The sequence below is a fragment of the Giraffa tippelskirchi genome, chromosome 11 (genome assembly GCF_054371585.1).
Source record: "Giraffa tippelskirchi isolate mGirTip1 chromosome 11, T2T-mGirTip1v1.2.pri, whole genome shotgun sequence".
In the NCBI taxonomy this organism is placed as follows: Eukaryota; Metazoa; Chordata; class Mammalia; order Artiodactyla; family Giraffidae; genus Giraffa; species Giraffa tippelskirchi.
The window spans coordinates 104,770,547-104,781,644 of NC_137285.1; the positions used below are offsets into that span (position 1 = coordinate 104,770,547).

At 45.8% G+C, this 11,098-nt stretch overlaps 1 long non-coding RNA gene across 1 annotated transcript; it reads left to right on the forward strand.

The window, feature by feature from the left end:
• Window positions 1-78: 78 nt before the first annotated feature.
• LOC145526201 (uncharacterized) lies at window positions 79-5,448 on the forward strand. Its single transcript, XR_014068736.1, has 4 exons — window positions 79-164; window positions 628-768; window positions 4,744-4,954; window positions 5,139-5,448. It is a non-coding gene; the product is annotated as an uncharacterized LOC145526201 (long non-coding RNA).
• Window positions 5,449-11,098: the final 5,650 nt, after the last annotated feature.

Below are 11,098 nucleotides of genomic sequence, written 5' to 3' on the forward strand. Positions count from 1 at the left end.
TTGGCTTGTTCCTATTGTGACGTCATCAGAGCCCCACCCGACCAGGATCTCCCAGGCGACCGACATATACAGACAACCACGTGGAGAAAAGGCACACGAGCCTGGAGGGGGTGGTTGGAGCACCTGAAGTGGACCTGAATATGACACGACGGGACAGCTGGAAGGTATTGGGAAAGAGGAAGGGTCCCCGGGAGAAGGCTCAGCGTTGAACCCCAGGGCATATATATCAGCTTTCAGTTTTCAGGGAAGGCTAAATGTTCCAGCTCCTTCCCACCCGACTGGGAGAGGGCCAGTTCTTCTGCCTCTTCCCTTCTTCTCTGCTCTTTAAGACATTCTCTGCTTATTTTACTAACATGAGACGAGTGATTGGTGGTGTTTCCTGAAGTGGGTAAACAGTGGCACTGGGTCAGTAGAAGAGATTCTCTTTTTGTCTTTCAAGAAAAGGCCAAAGGAAACTTGATTTTTTTGTCACTTCCATTCTTTGTATGTAACTTCCCCCCTTTCCTCCACCGTGAAGAAAACCACAGAGCCAGGTAGATTGGTGCCAAGGCAAGTCCAAGGTTTTCAATTTCACCTGGACCATCAGTCCTTCCAAGTATCCTTAGCTGTTTCTCTTATTCTCTACAGCTGGCGTTTGTCCATTACCACTCTCCCAAGTCCCTCCTTGTCTTCTGTTTCTCTGAGGAACTGGAGGCAATCAAGAGGGAAACCCTCAAAGTTCTGCCTACAAACATAGCTGAATTCACTCTTACCTCTGCTCTAGGAGAGGTGAGAGCCGTTGTCCCTCTTGTGCAAGACAAATATCTTCCAGATCTCAGCTTTTTTATTTCCTTATTGTTACCCCCAAACTGGGCTCCCCTTTTGGTGGGTGTCAAGCCAAAACACACAACCAGGTCAAAAGATCAGGAGAAGGAAGAATTTATTACTTGCAGCAAGTAAGGAGAGTAGATGGGATCTTACCCCAAGCAGTGTCTCCCTGAACAGCAAAACTGGGGAAGTTTTAAGCTAAGGGTACATGCATATTCATGAAAGGGATTGGGCAGTGTATGCATATTCATGAAGGGGCTTAAGGGGAATTCCGCATAGAATTGGATCAAAGGTTAATAGAGAGCCTTCAGTTTGGTTCACTCCCTCAGTCTTGACTCTTTGCGACCCCATGGACTGCAGCACACCAGGCTTCCCTGTCCATCACCAACTCCTGGAGCTTGCTCAAACTCATGTCCATCGAGTCGGTGATGCCATCCAACCATCTCATTCTCTGTTGTTCCCTCCTCCTCCTGCCTTCAGTCTTTCCCAGCATCAGGCTCTTTTCCAAGGAGTCAGTTCTTCTCATTAGGCGGCCAAAGAATTGGAGTTTCAGCTTCAGCATCAGTCCTTCCAATGAATATTCAGGACTGATTTCCTTTAGGATTGACTGCTTTGATCTCGTTGCAATCCAAGGGACTCAAGACTCTTTTCCAACACCACAGTTCAAAAGCATCAATTCTTCAGCACTCAGCTTTCTTTATAGTCCAACTCTCACATCCATACATGACCACTGGAAAAACCATAGCTTTGACTAGACGGAATTTGTCGGGAAAGTGATGTCTCTGCTTTTTAACAGAGAGCCTTAGTTGATTGAAGTCAGAGTGTTGGAAAAGGTCAGCATCATTCCCTAGATTCAGACCTGTCTAGGGTCTCAGCAGATAGTTATCATCCTCCACCTTGGTGAGCACCTTAGATCCAGTTGAACAAAAAGATTGACATCAGATTCTTATATATATCCCTTGAGGAAGAACTAGGACTCTTTTTATTAAACTATTGTTTACTATTACTTAACTGAGCAATTGTTTCTTGACTCGTTTTCCTTTATTTCTGGATTCTTTCCCTTCACTTAAAGTCATTGATCACCGAGACCTGTTCAAGAGCTGCCACTGAGGCCAGGCTTAGATGACAAAACAGCTTCGGCCAAAAATGGCTTCTCTTCTGTCGAAAAAGCCATGCCTAGTTCTCTTTCTCCAGGGACCTCCTACTCTATCTGTTTACCTTAAGACCCTCATTCCATTGCCTTTTACAGATAGCTACTGGACATGCTGGGTAATCTTCTTGGAAGTGGGGTTACAGCAGTGAACAAGACAGGCAAAGTCCTTGCCTTTAAGGAGCTTACATTCTTGTAGAAGTAGAAGACAATAAGCAAATAAGGAAATAAGTAAAATATATAGTATTGGATGGCAGTCAGAGTGATAGAGGCAAATAAAGCAAGGAGGATGATACAGTGTGTCAGGTGATATCAGAGATGGTCCCAATGATAAAGTGATTTTGGATAACCCAAAGGAGCTTGAGGGAGTGAGCCATCTGGATATCTGGGCAGGGAGTATTCGAAACAGAGGGAACAGTAATGCAAATGTCCTGAGATAGGCCATCTTTGAGGAAGAGAATGATCAGTGCAGTTAGAGTGAAAGAGGGAGAGCTAGAGAGTGGAAGACGGAGTCAAAGAGATAAGGGAACACCCTTGTTGGATCCTAAGAGCATTTCAGTGACTTTAACTTTTACTGGAAAGAAGATTTCTAGTAGTCATGTATGGATGTGAGAGTTGGACTATAAAGAAAGCTGAGCACCGAAGAACTGATGCTTTTGAACTGTGATGTTGGAAAAGACTCTTGAGAGTCCCTTGGACTGCAACGAGATCAAAGCAGTCAATCCTAAAGGAAATCAGTCCTGAATATTCATTGGAAGGACTGATGCTGAAGCTGAAACTCCAATACTTTGGCCACCTGATGAGAAGAACTGACTCCTTGGAAAAGAGCCTGATGCTGGGAAAGACTGAAGGCAGGAGGAGAAGGGGACAACAGAGGATGAGATGGTTGGATGGCATCACCAACTCAATGGACATGAGTTTGAGCAAGCTCCAGGAGTTGGTGATGGACAGGGAAGCCTGGTGTGCTGCAGTCCATGGGGTCGCAAAGAGTCGGACACGAACTGAACTGAACTTTTACTCTGAGATAGGAGCCATTGAACAGAGGAGGGACATAGATCTGATTTTTGTTTTAACAGGGTCCCTAAAACCACTGTATGTCATGGCAGTCTGAGCCTGGGTTGGAAAAGAATTTCCAGACACAGAGGATTTCAGAAGGGAATGAGTTTAGGGTGCTTCAAGTGCAGTGGGCTGACCTTCTGACAGGTCAGGGAGAGTCGACAGTTTTTGTGGGTTAGTAGCCAATTTTTATAGCCTCAAGACAAAAAATTCCTGCTGGAAAGGTGGCATTAGGTGATTGGTTAGGGTGGGTATTTTGCCTAATTTGGGGTCAGGAAGCTGCCTGTAAGGATTGGGGGGCTTTTGGCAACGGTTACAACTGGGTTCAGTTAGTTCCATAGATGGCCTTGGTTCAAGGTCTCGCATCTGTCACCTTGGTATGGGACCCCACAGTGAATGGAGGACAGATCTGAAGAGAGCCAGAGTAGAAGCAGGAGACTAAGTAGGTCACTACAGTCATCCCATGAGAGGTGACAGTGGCTCTGGTTAGTGTGATAACAGGAGACGAGGTGAGAAGCAGTTGGATTCTGGATGTTTTGAATATAGAGCCAATAGAGTTTCCTGATGGATTGGGTAGCATGAGAAAAAGGGAGGAATTTTTGGCCTGACCATTAACTGAGGATGTATAGGCTGTGAAAGGTTTACTGAGTCCTAGCTCTCTGTGCTCCATGCACAACAGGCCAGAAAATTGGGAGACAAGGTGCTGAGGCGAGGAATAGTGACTTTATTCGGAAAGTTGGCAGAGAAGATGGCAGACTAGTGTCTCAAAAAAAACATCTTATCGAGGTCTGGATGTCTTTTATAGAACAGAGAGGGGGAGAAGGTGAGAAAGTAAAGTATTTAAAAAGGCCTTGTGTTGTATGCTCAGTCATGTCCATCTGTTTTGTGACCCCATGGACTAGCCCACCAGGCTCCTCTGTCCATGGGATTTCCCAGACAAGAATACTGGAGTGGATGCCATTTCCTTCTCCAAGAAGTGAAGTGAAGTGAAGTCGCTCAGTCGTGTCCGCCTCTTTGTGACCCCATGGACTGTAGCCTGCCAGACTGGGATCTTCCCAATCCAGGGATCAAACTCAAGTCCCCTGCATTGGCAGGCAGATCCTTTATCACTGAGCCACCTAGAAAGCCCAAAAAGGCCATAAGTCTTGCAAATATCTCCTGGAATGGCCAGTCTTGGGTAACAGAGGGAAGGAAATGTGTTAATTTCTTCTTTCTTATACCCATTCACAGGTGGACAAGGTCAGGATGTCTCCCTAAACAAAGGCACTTTGGTTTAATCTTCAGGCAGAAGGGAGGGTTCCCTATGGCAGGCTGTTATGTACAGACAGTATCTTGTTAGTGAACAAAAGCAACAGGAAGCAAAGATTAAAGTAAAAGAAAGATCCAACACCTAGTCAGCTTTTGTTCTAGGTGGCTCAGTGGTAAAGAATCTGCCTGCCAATACAGGAGACATGGGTTTTAATTCCTGGATTGGGAAGATCCCTGGAGTAGGAAATGGCAACCCACTCCCAGTATTCTTGCACAGAAAATTCCATGGACGGGGAGCCTGGCAGGCTACAGTCCATGGGGTTGCAGAGAGACCATGGGGTCCATGGGGTCGCAGACAAGACTGAGCAACTGAGTGCGCATGTGTGCCCGTGCACACACACATCACAGAAGGACCAGATTTGGGAGTGAGGGGAAGATGAGGAACTTGATTTAACACATATTAAGTTTGAGATGTCTATTAGGTGTGTCAAGACACCAAGAAAGAGGTTGGATTTACATGTTTGACAAGATCTGGGTTGGAGATATACAATTGAGAGTCATCAGCATATATGGATGTTATTTAAAGCTATGAGATTAAAAGAAATCACCAAGGAAGCAAATATAAACAGGAAAGAAAAGGTGTGCAAGGACTGAATCCTGGAGCTCTCTGTCGACTTAAAAAAGATACACAATGTGAGAGTTACGATTTATTAGGGGGAAAATAGTTTTATTTGGGGGCAAAATGAGAACTGCAGCCCTAGATGCTGCACCTCGGATAGCTCTGAGAAACTGCTCCAATGAGGTGAGGTGTTGGGGAGGTCAGTATATGTGGTTTTGGTGAAGGGGGAGTTCATACAATTAAGCACTTTCTTTGCAGATGTTTTCTGCTAGCCATGAGGAGCTGATGTCCCCATGAGGAGATTTAGTGCTCTTCTAGATAGGAGGAGATGCAAGGACTGGGCTTATAAAATCAGTTCCTGAAAATATCTAGCTATCTAAGGACCTGTTCTGCCAGTTTCCCTGGAACACAAAGTATCTTGTTCCTGTTTTCCACCCTGAACTTCCTTCAGGGCATATGAAGATCAACAGCTGCAACTGCACAGGATTCAGTCCCTGCAGAGGCAGATGGCAAATGCCTTTGGCAAGTGCCAGTTTGTCATTGAGATCTCCGACATTAAATGGTTTTAGAGAATTATTGTTGTTTAGTCATTAAGTCATGTCCGACTCTTTTGTGACCCCATGGACTGTAGCCTGCCAGGCTCCTCCGTCCATGGGATTTCCCAGGCAAGAATATTGGAGTGGGTTGCCATTTCCTTTTCAAAGGGATCTTCCCAACAGGGACTGAACCCGTGTCTCCTTCTTTGGCAGGCGGATTCTTTACCACTGAGCTACCATGACAAACTGGTTAGAAACATCTAGGTCCAAGATGGCAGAAGATTTGACTTCCAGTGGACCTTGAGCCTCATTCAGTTCAGTTCAGTTCAGTCGCTCAGTCCTGTCCCACTCTTTGCGACTCCATGGACTGCAGCACACCAGGCTTCCCTGTCCATCACCAACTCCCGGAGCTTACTCAAACTCATGTCCATTGAATCGGTGCTGCCATCCAACCATCTCATCCTCTGTCATCCCCCTCTCCTCTCACCTTCAATCTTTCCCAGCATCAGGATCTTTTTCAGTGAGTCAGTTCTTCACATCAGGTGGCCAAAGTGTTGGGGTTTCAGTTTCAGCATCAGTCTTTCCAATGAATATTCAGGACTGATTTCCTTTAGGATTGACTATTTGGATCTCCTTGCAGTCCAAGGGACTCTCAGAGTCTTCTCCAACACCACAGTTCAAAAGCATCAGTTCTTCGGCACTCAGCTTTCTTTATAGTCCAACACTCACATCCATACATGACTACCAGAAAAACCATAGTTTTGACTAGGCAGACCTTTGTTGGCAAAGTAAGGTCTCTGCTTTTTAATATGGTGTCTATGTTGGTCATAGCTTCCAAGGAGCAATCATCTTTTAATTTCATGGCTGCAGTCACCGTCTGCAGTGATTTTGGAGCCCAAGAAAATAAAGTCTCTCACTGTTTTCATTGTTTCCCCATCTGGTTTGCCATGAAGTGATGGCAAATGAGCTTCGTTATATGCTCAGTATAATACATTAGCATCTAAATGACACACCCTCCAGCACCTTGACCGTTCAGAGCTGACCCTAAAGGTCAAAGTGGGTGGTTGCCTAATTCCTGGAAATTCCCACCTCTTCCCCCAAATAGCTAGAATACTCCTCCCAGTCATTAGCTTATGAAATTACCCACCTATGTAAAAACTGACAACCCCATATGCTGGGGCCACTCTCACCGTCTGAGACGGCCTACACTCTGAGAAGTGTGTTCTAAGTCCACTTTTTACCTATCACTTTGTCTCTCACTGAATTCTTTTTGTGATGAGACATTAATAACCTGAGTTTCATTAAGTTCTGAGGCTACGTGTGTGATCTCAGTTAGAAGACTGAGGGCTCAAGTCCCAGTCTGACTTGCACAGTTTCAGTTCCAGCTGTCTGGGGTCTAAGTGTTTGTGGTCAGCATGAAGTTAACTTCTTCCACCTGGTGAGGGTTTCAGTATCTGCAGAGCACAGAGTCTTAACCACTGGGCCACCAGGGAAGTCCCCCCTGACTTGGTTTAATAGATAAACTCTTATTGTCTTGCTTGACTGTTTTCCTTTCATTCTGCATTTTCTCACTTCTCTGATTAAATTTGTTCTTTGGGAAGGCCTAGGAGGCTAAAGATTTTCTACAAATAAGAGAAAGGCAGAGGATATAGGCGGCTCTGTGCTGTGGGAGGGCCCCATAGGGTCCTGTTCAGTAACAAAGACAATTTTTAAAGTGGGAAAAATAGTTGTATGTTTATATGTTGATAGGAAAAAGCCAGTAGAGTCAGATGATGCGGGACAGAGATTAGTGGAGCAACCTTGTTGATGAGGTAAGAGCGGATGGGATCTTGTACATAATGAGAGCTTGGCTTTGGTCGGGGCACTAAGGTGCATCCAGAGAGAGAAACGAGAAGCACAGTATGGGCACCAAGGCAGAGAGATGGATGGATGTGGTGGAATCTGGTGGCGATTCTCTCGGATGGCCTCTTTTCCTCACTGAGTTAGGCAGCAAGGTCAGCTGAGAGAGAGGATGGAGGAAGGGCTGGAAATTTAGAGAGGTTGGGGGCAGCTGATGCACTAGTCATCTTGGGGCTGCTTAACCTTGAGTGTGTATCAGAATCACCTTGAGCGTCTGTTCAGGCCCCGTCCAGAGTTTCTGGTTTTGGAGGGCTGGGTGGGCCTGAGAATCTGAGTTTCTAAAAAGTTTCTGGGTGATGCTGAGGCTGCTGGTCTAGGGATGACCCTTTGAGAACTAGCTAGTATGGGCCAGTGGGTGGGAGAGTGAGTGTATGAACTGTGGACAGACAGTAGGGACAGATGGGCAGCTTCAAGGACTGGCTTGAGGTTGGAAATCAGGGATTGAAAGTGTTTCTTCCTGTATTCTTCCGTATTCTTCCGCATCACATTCACAGTCACTGTCCCTGGCTGGAGTCCTGTCTTTGTCTTTTTTAAACTTTTTATTTTGTATTGGCGTATAGCCAGTTAACGATGTGGTAGTTTCAGGAGGACAGCAAAGGGACTCAGCCATACACATGTATCCATTTTACCCCCAAACTCCCCTCCCCTCCAGGCTGCCACATGACATTGAGCAGAGTTCCCTGTGCTGTTCAGTAGGTCCTTGTTGGTTATCCATTTTATTTATTTTTAAAACTTTTTATTTTGTATTGAGATATAGCTGATTAACAATGTTGTGATAGTTTCAGGTGAACAGTGAAGGGACTCAGCCATATATATAATGTATCCATTCTCCCCCAAACTCTCCTCCCATACAGTCTGCTCCATAACATTGAGGAGAGTTCCCTGTGCTATCTAGTAGGTGCTTGTTGGTTATCCATTTTAAATATAGCAGTGTGTACCTGTCCATCTCAAATCCCCTCACTTCCCCTTCCCTTCATTCTCCCCACACCACCCAGCAAGTTCATGTCTGTGAGTCTCTTTCTGTTTTGCAAGTAAGTTCATTTCACATATAAGGGATGTTATACGATATCTGCCAACTTTCCCTTTGACATATGTCTCCCAATTCTTCCCCTTAAAAAAACCATAAATCTTTAAATCTGTTAGCTCTCTTCTCTTCACAAATTCTCTTGCAAGAGTTGTGCACGCTGTCTCCCCACCTCCCCGTCTATTCTGCAGACGGCTGGAAACGGCCCCACCCACTCAGCATCCCCTACTGCTTGCTCACTCCAATGGGCCTTTTTAGTCATACTCGATTACTTGACCTCTTGCAAAATTGATACCTCCTACAGATTGTGTGATAATGCTTTACTCCCTGCTACCTCCTTCTCATTCCCCCCTTTCCTCTGGTGTTCCTTCCTTCTCAGTTTTCAGAGAGCTCATAGCATAGTGGTTGTTATACTTGCAGATTGTATACTGTAGATTTCCTAAGATAACTTCTGATTCCTCTGGTTACTAGCAGCGAGCCCTGCAACTTTTACATCTGTATCTTCGTATGTTAACAAAAAATGGGGGACTTCCCTGGTGGCAGAGTGGATAAGAATCTGCCTGACAATACAGGGGACAATGGGTTTGATCCCTGGTCCAGGAAGATCCCATATGCTGCGGAGCACTAAGCCCGTGGGCCGCAACTACTGAAGACCATGTGCTCTAGAGTCAACAAGTCACGACTGCTGAGCCCACGTGCTGCAGCTGTTGAAGCCCCTGCCTCTGGAGTCTGTACTCCGCAACAAGAGAAGCCACTGCACCACAACTAGGGAGTAGCCCCCGCTCACCACAAGTAGAGAAAGTCTGTGTGTAGTAATGAAGACCCAGCGCAGCCATAAATAAATAAATAGATAGATAGATAGATAGATAGCAGTGTGTGCATGTCAAAAAAGATATTAAAAAAAAATGGGGATAGTAGTATCTGCTTCCACACGGAGTTGATTTGAGGGCTAAATGGGTTCATATAGGAAATTCTCTGGCAGTCCAATGGTCAGGACTCCATGCTTTCACTGCTGAGGGTGCGGGTTCAATCCCTCGTCGGGGAACTAAGATCCCGTAAGCCATGTGGCACGGTGAAAAAAGAAAAGTTCATATCAACAAAAAGCTTTCAGTGGTGCTTGGCCTGTAGTGAGTGCACGAGTTCATCTGATCTCCTGCTCATCCATCAGCTAGTACTTGTACGGGTTGATGATGCCCAAATCTGTACTCACTCCTGAGTACCAGTCATAGTTATCCAACTGCCTCCTGACATACCCTTGGACATCACATCAGTACCTCAATCTGAGCATGTCTAAACCTTTAAACTTACCATTTTCATTCCATTTGCTCCCCTTCCTTTAATCCCCACATCTATGAATGGTGGCATCATCTGTCTAGTTTACTACCAAAAATTTGCTAGTTTTCAACTTCTCTCCTCCCATAGTTTTCAAACAGAGGTATTTTCTTAGTCTATCAACTCAGATATATAGGAAACTAACATTGTTTTTTTGTATATATCTATATATGTATGTATATATATAACTACATTTCTATGGGGCTGCTGTTTAGTTGCTAAGTCGTGTCTGACTCTTTGCGACCCCATGGACTGTAGCCTGCCAGGCTGCTCTGTCCATGGACTTTCCCAGGCAAGAATATGCTGGAGTGGGTGCCATTTCCTTCTCCAGGGGATCTTCCTGACCCAGGGATTGAACCTGAGTCTCCTCCTTGGCAGGCGAATTCTTTGCTACTGAACCACCTGGGAAACTGTTCTATGTGGAGCCAGCCCCTATTTAACTGGAGTGGTGGTCACTGAGTTTCAGTCCATTGATGGAGTTGCCCTTCCTTTCTCCAAGGATTTCTTGAACTCTGAGGGGTGTCCCATACATATTTACTAAAGCCCTGGAGGAAGTTAGTAACCCTTGTTATTGGGTTGGCCAAAAAGTTCGTTTGGGTTTTTCTGTAAGATGTTATGGAAGAACCCAAATGAACCTTTTGGCCAACCCAATATTAAATGGCCACCCAAGTGTCCATTGGGATGTATGCTGCCTGGTTCCTGCTTGTGTGACCTCTTTAGGTCTGATGTGTCTCTTCTACCTCTCAGTCACTCTTGGACATGTGGGAATTATTCTGCCTGTTCCAGGCCCCAAAATAGCATGAGAAAGCATGACGCTGTCCAAGGTTCCAGCTGTCTCCAAAATAGGCTGCTCTCTGCAGTCACTTCCTCTATCTGGGGCCCTGTCCTCTATCTTAGGATCTACCCCTGGTTGGGTGGTAGGGCCCCCTTGTGGTCAGATCTCAAAACCTTCTCTGGGTTTTTTTTCTGTCCCTAGGCTTCCCCTTTCGCTTATGCCTGCTGGTGGTGCTGGTGGTCATGCCAATGGGAGGCCTGGCTTTACCCAAGACATCTTTTCCACAACTTCTCTCCAGGCCGTGAGTCCTTTCTGTCTCGTGAAGGGTCTAGGCTAATGGAGTATAAAGGCCAGAACTGGCTTCCCATCCCCCCCCTTTTTAAAATAATTTATGTATTTATTTTTGACTGTGCTGGGTCTTCATTGTTGCGTGGGCTTTTTTCTAGTTGCAGAGCCCAGTCTTCCCTTTGTGGCGGCTTCTCTTGTTGCGAAGCATGGGCTCTGGGGCACATGGGCTTCAGTGGTTGTGTTTCCCGGGCTCCAGAGCACAGGCTCAGTAGTTGTAGCGCACAGACTTAGCTGCTCCGTGGCTTGTGGCATCTTCCGGATTCTCCACCACTGAGCTACAAGGGAAGCCCTGCCCCCTGGTTTT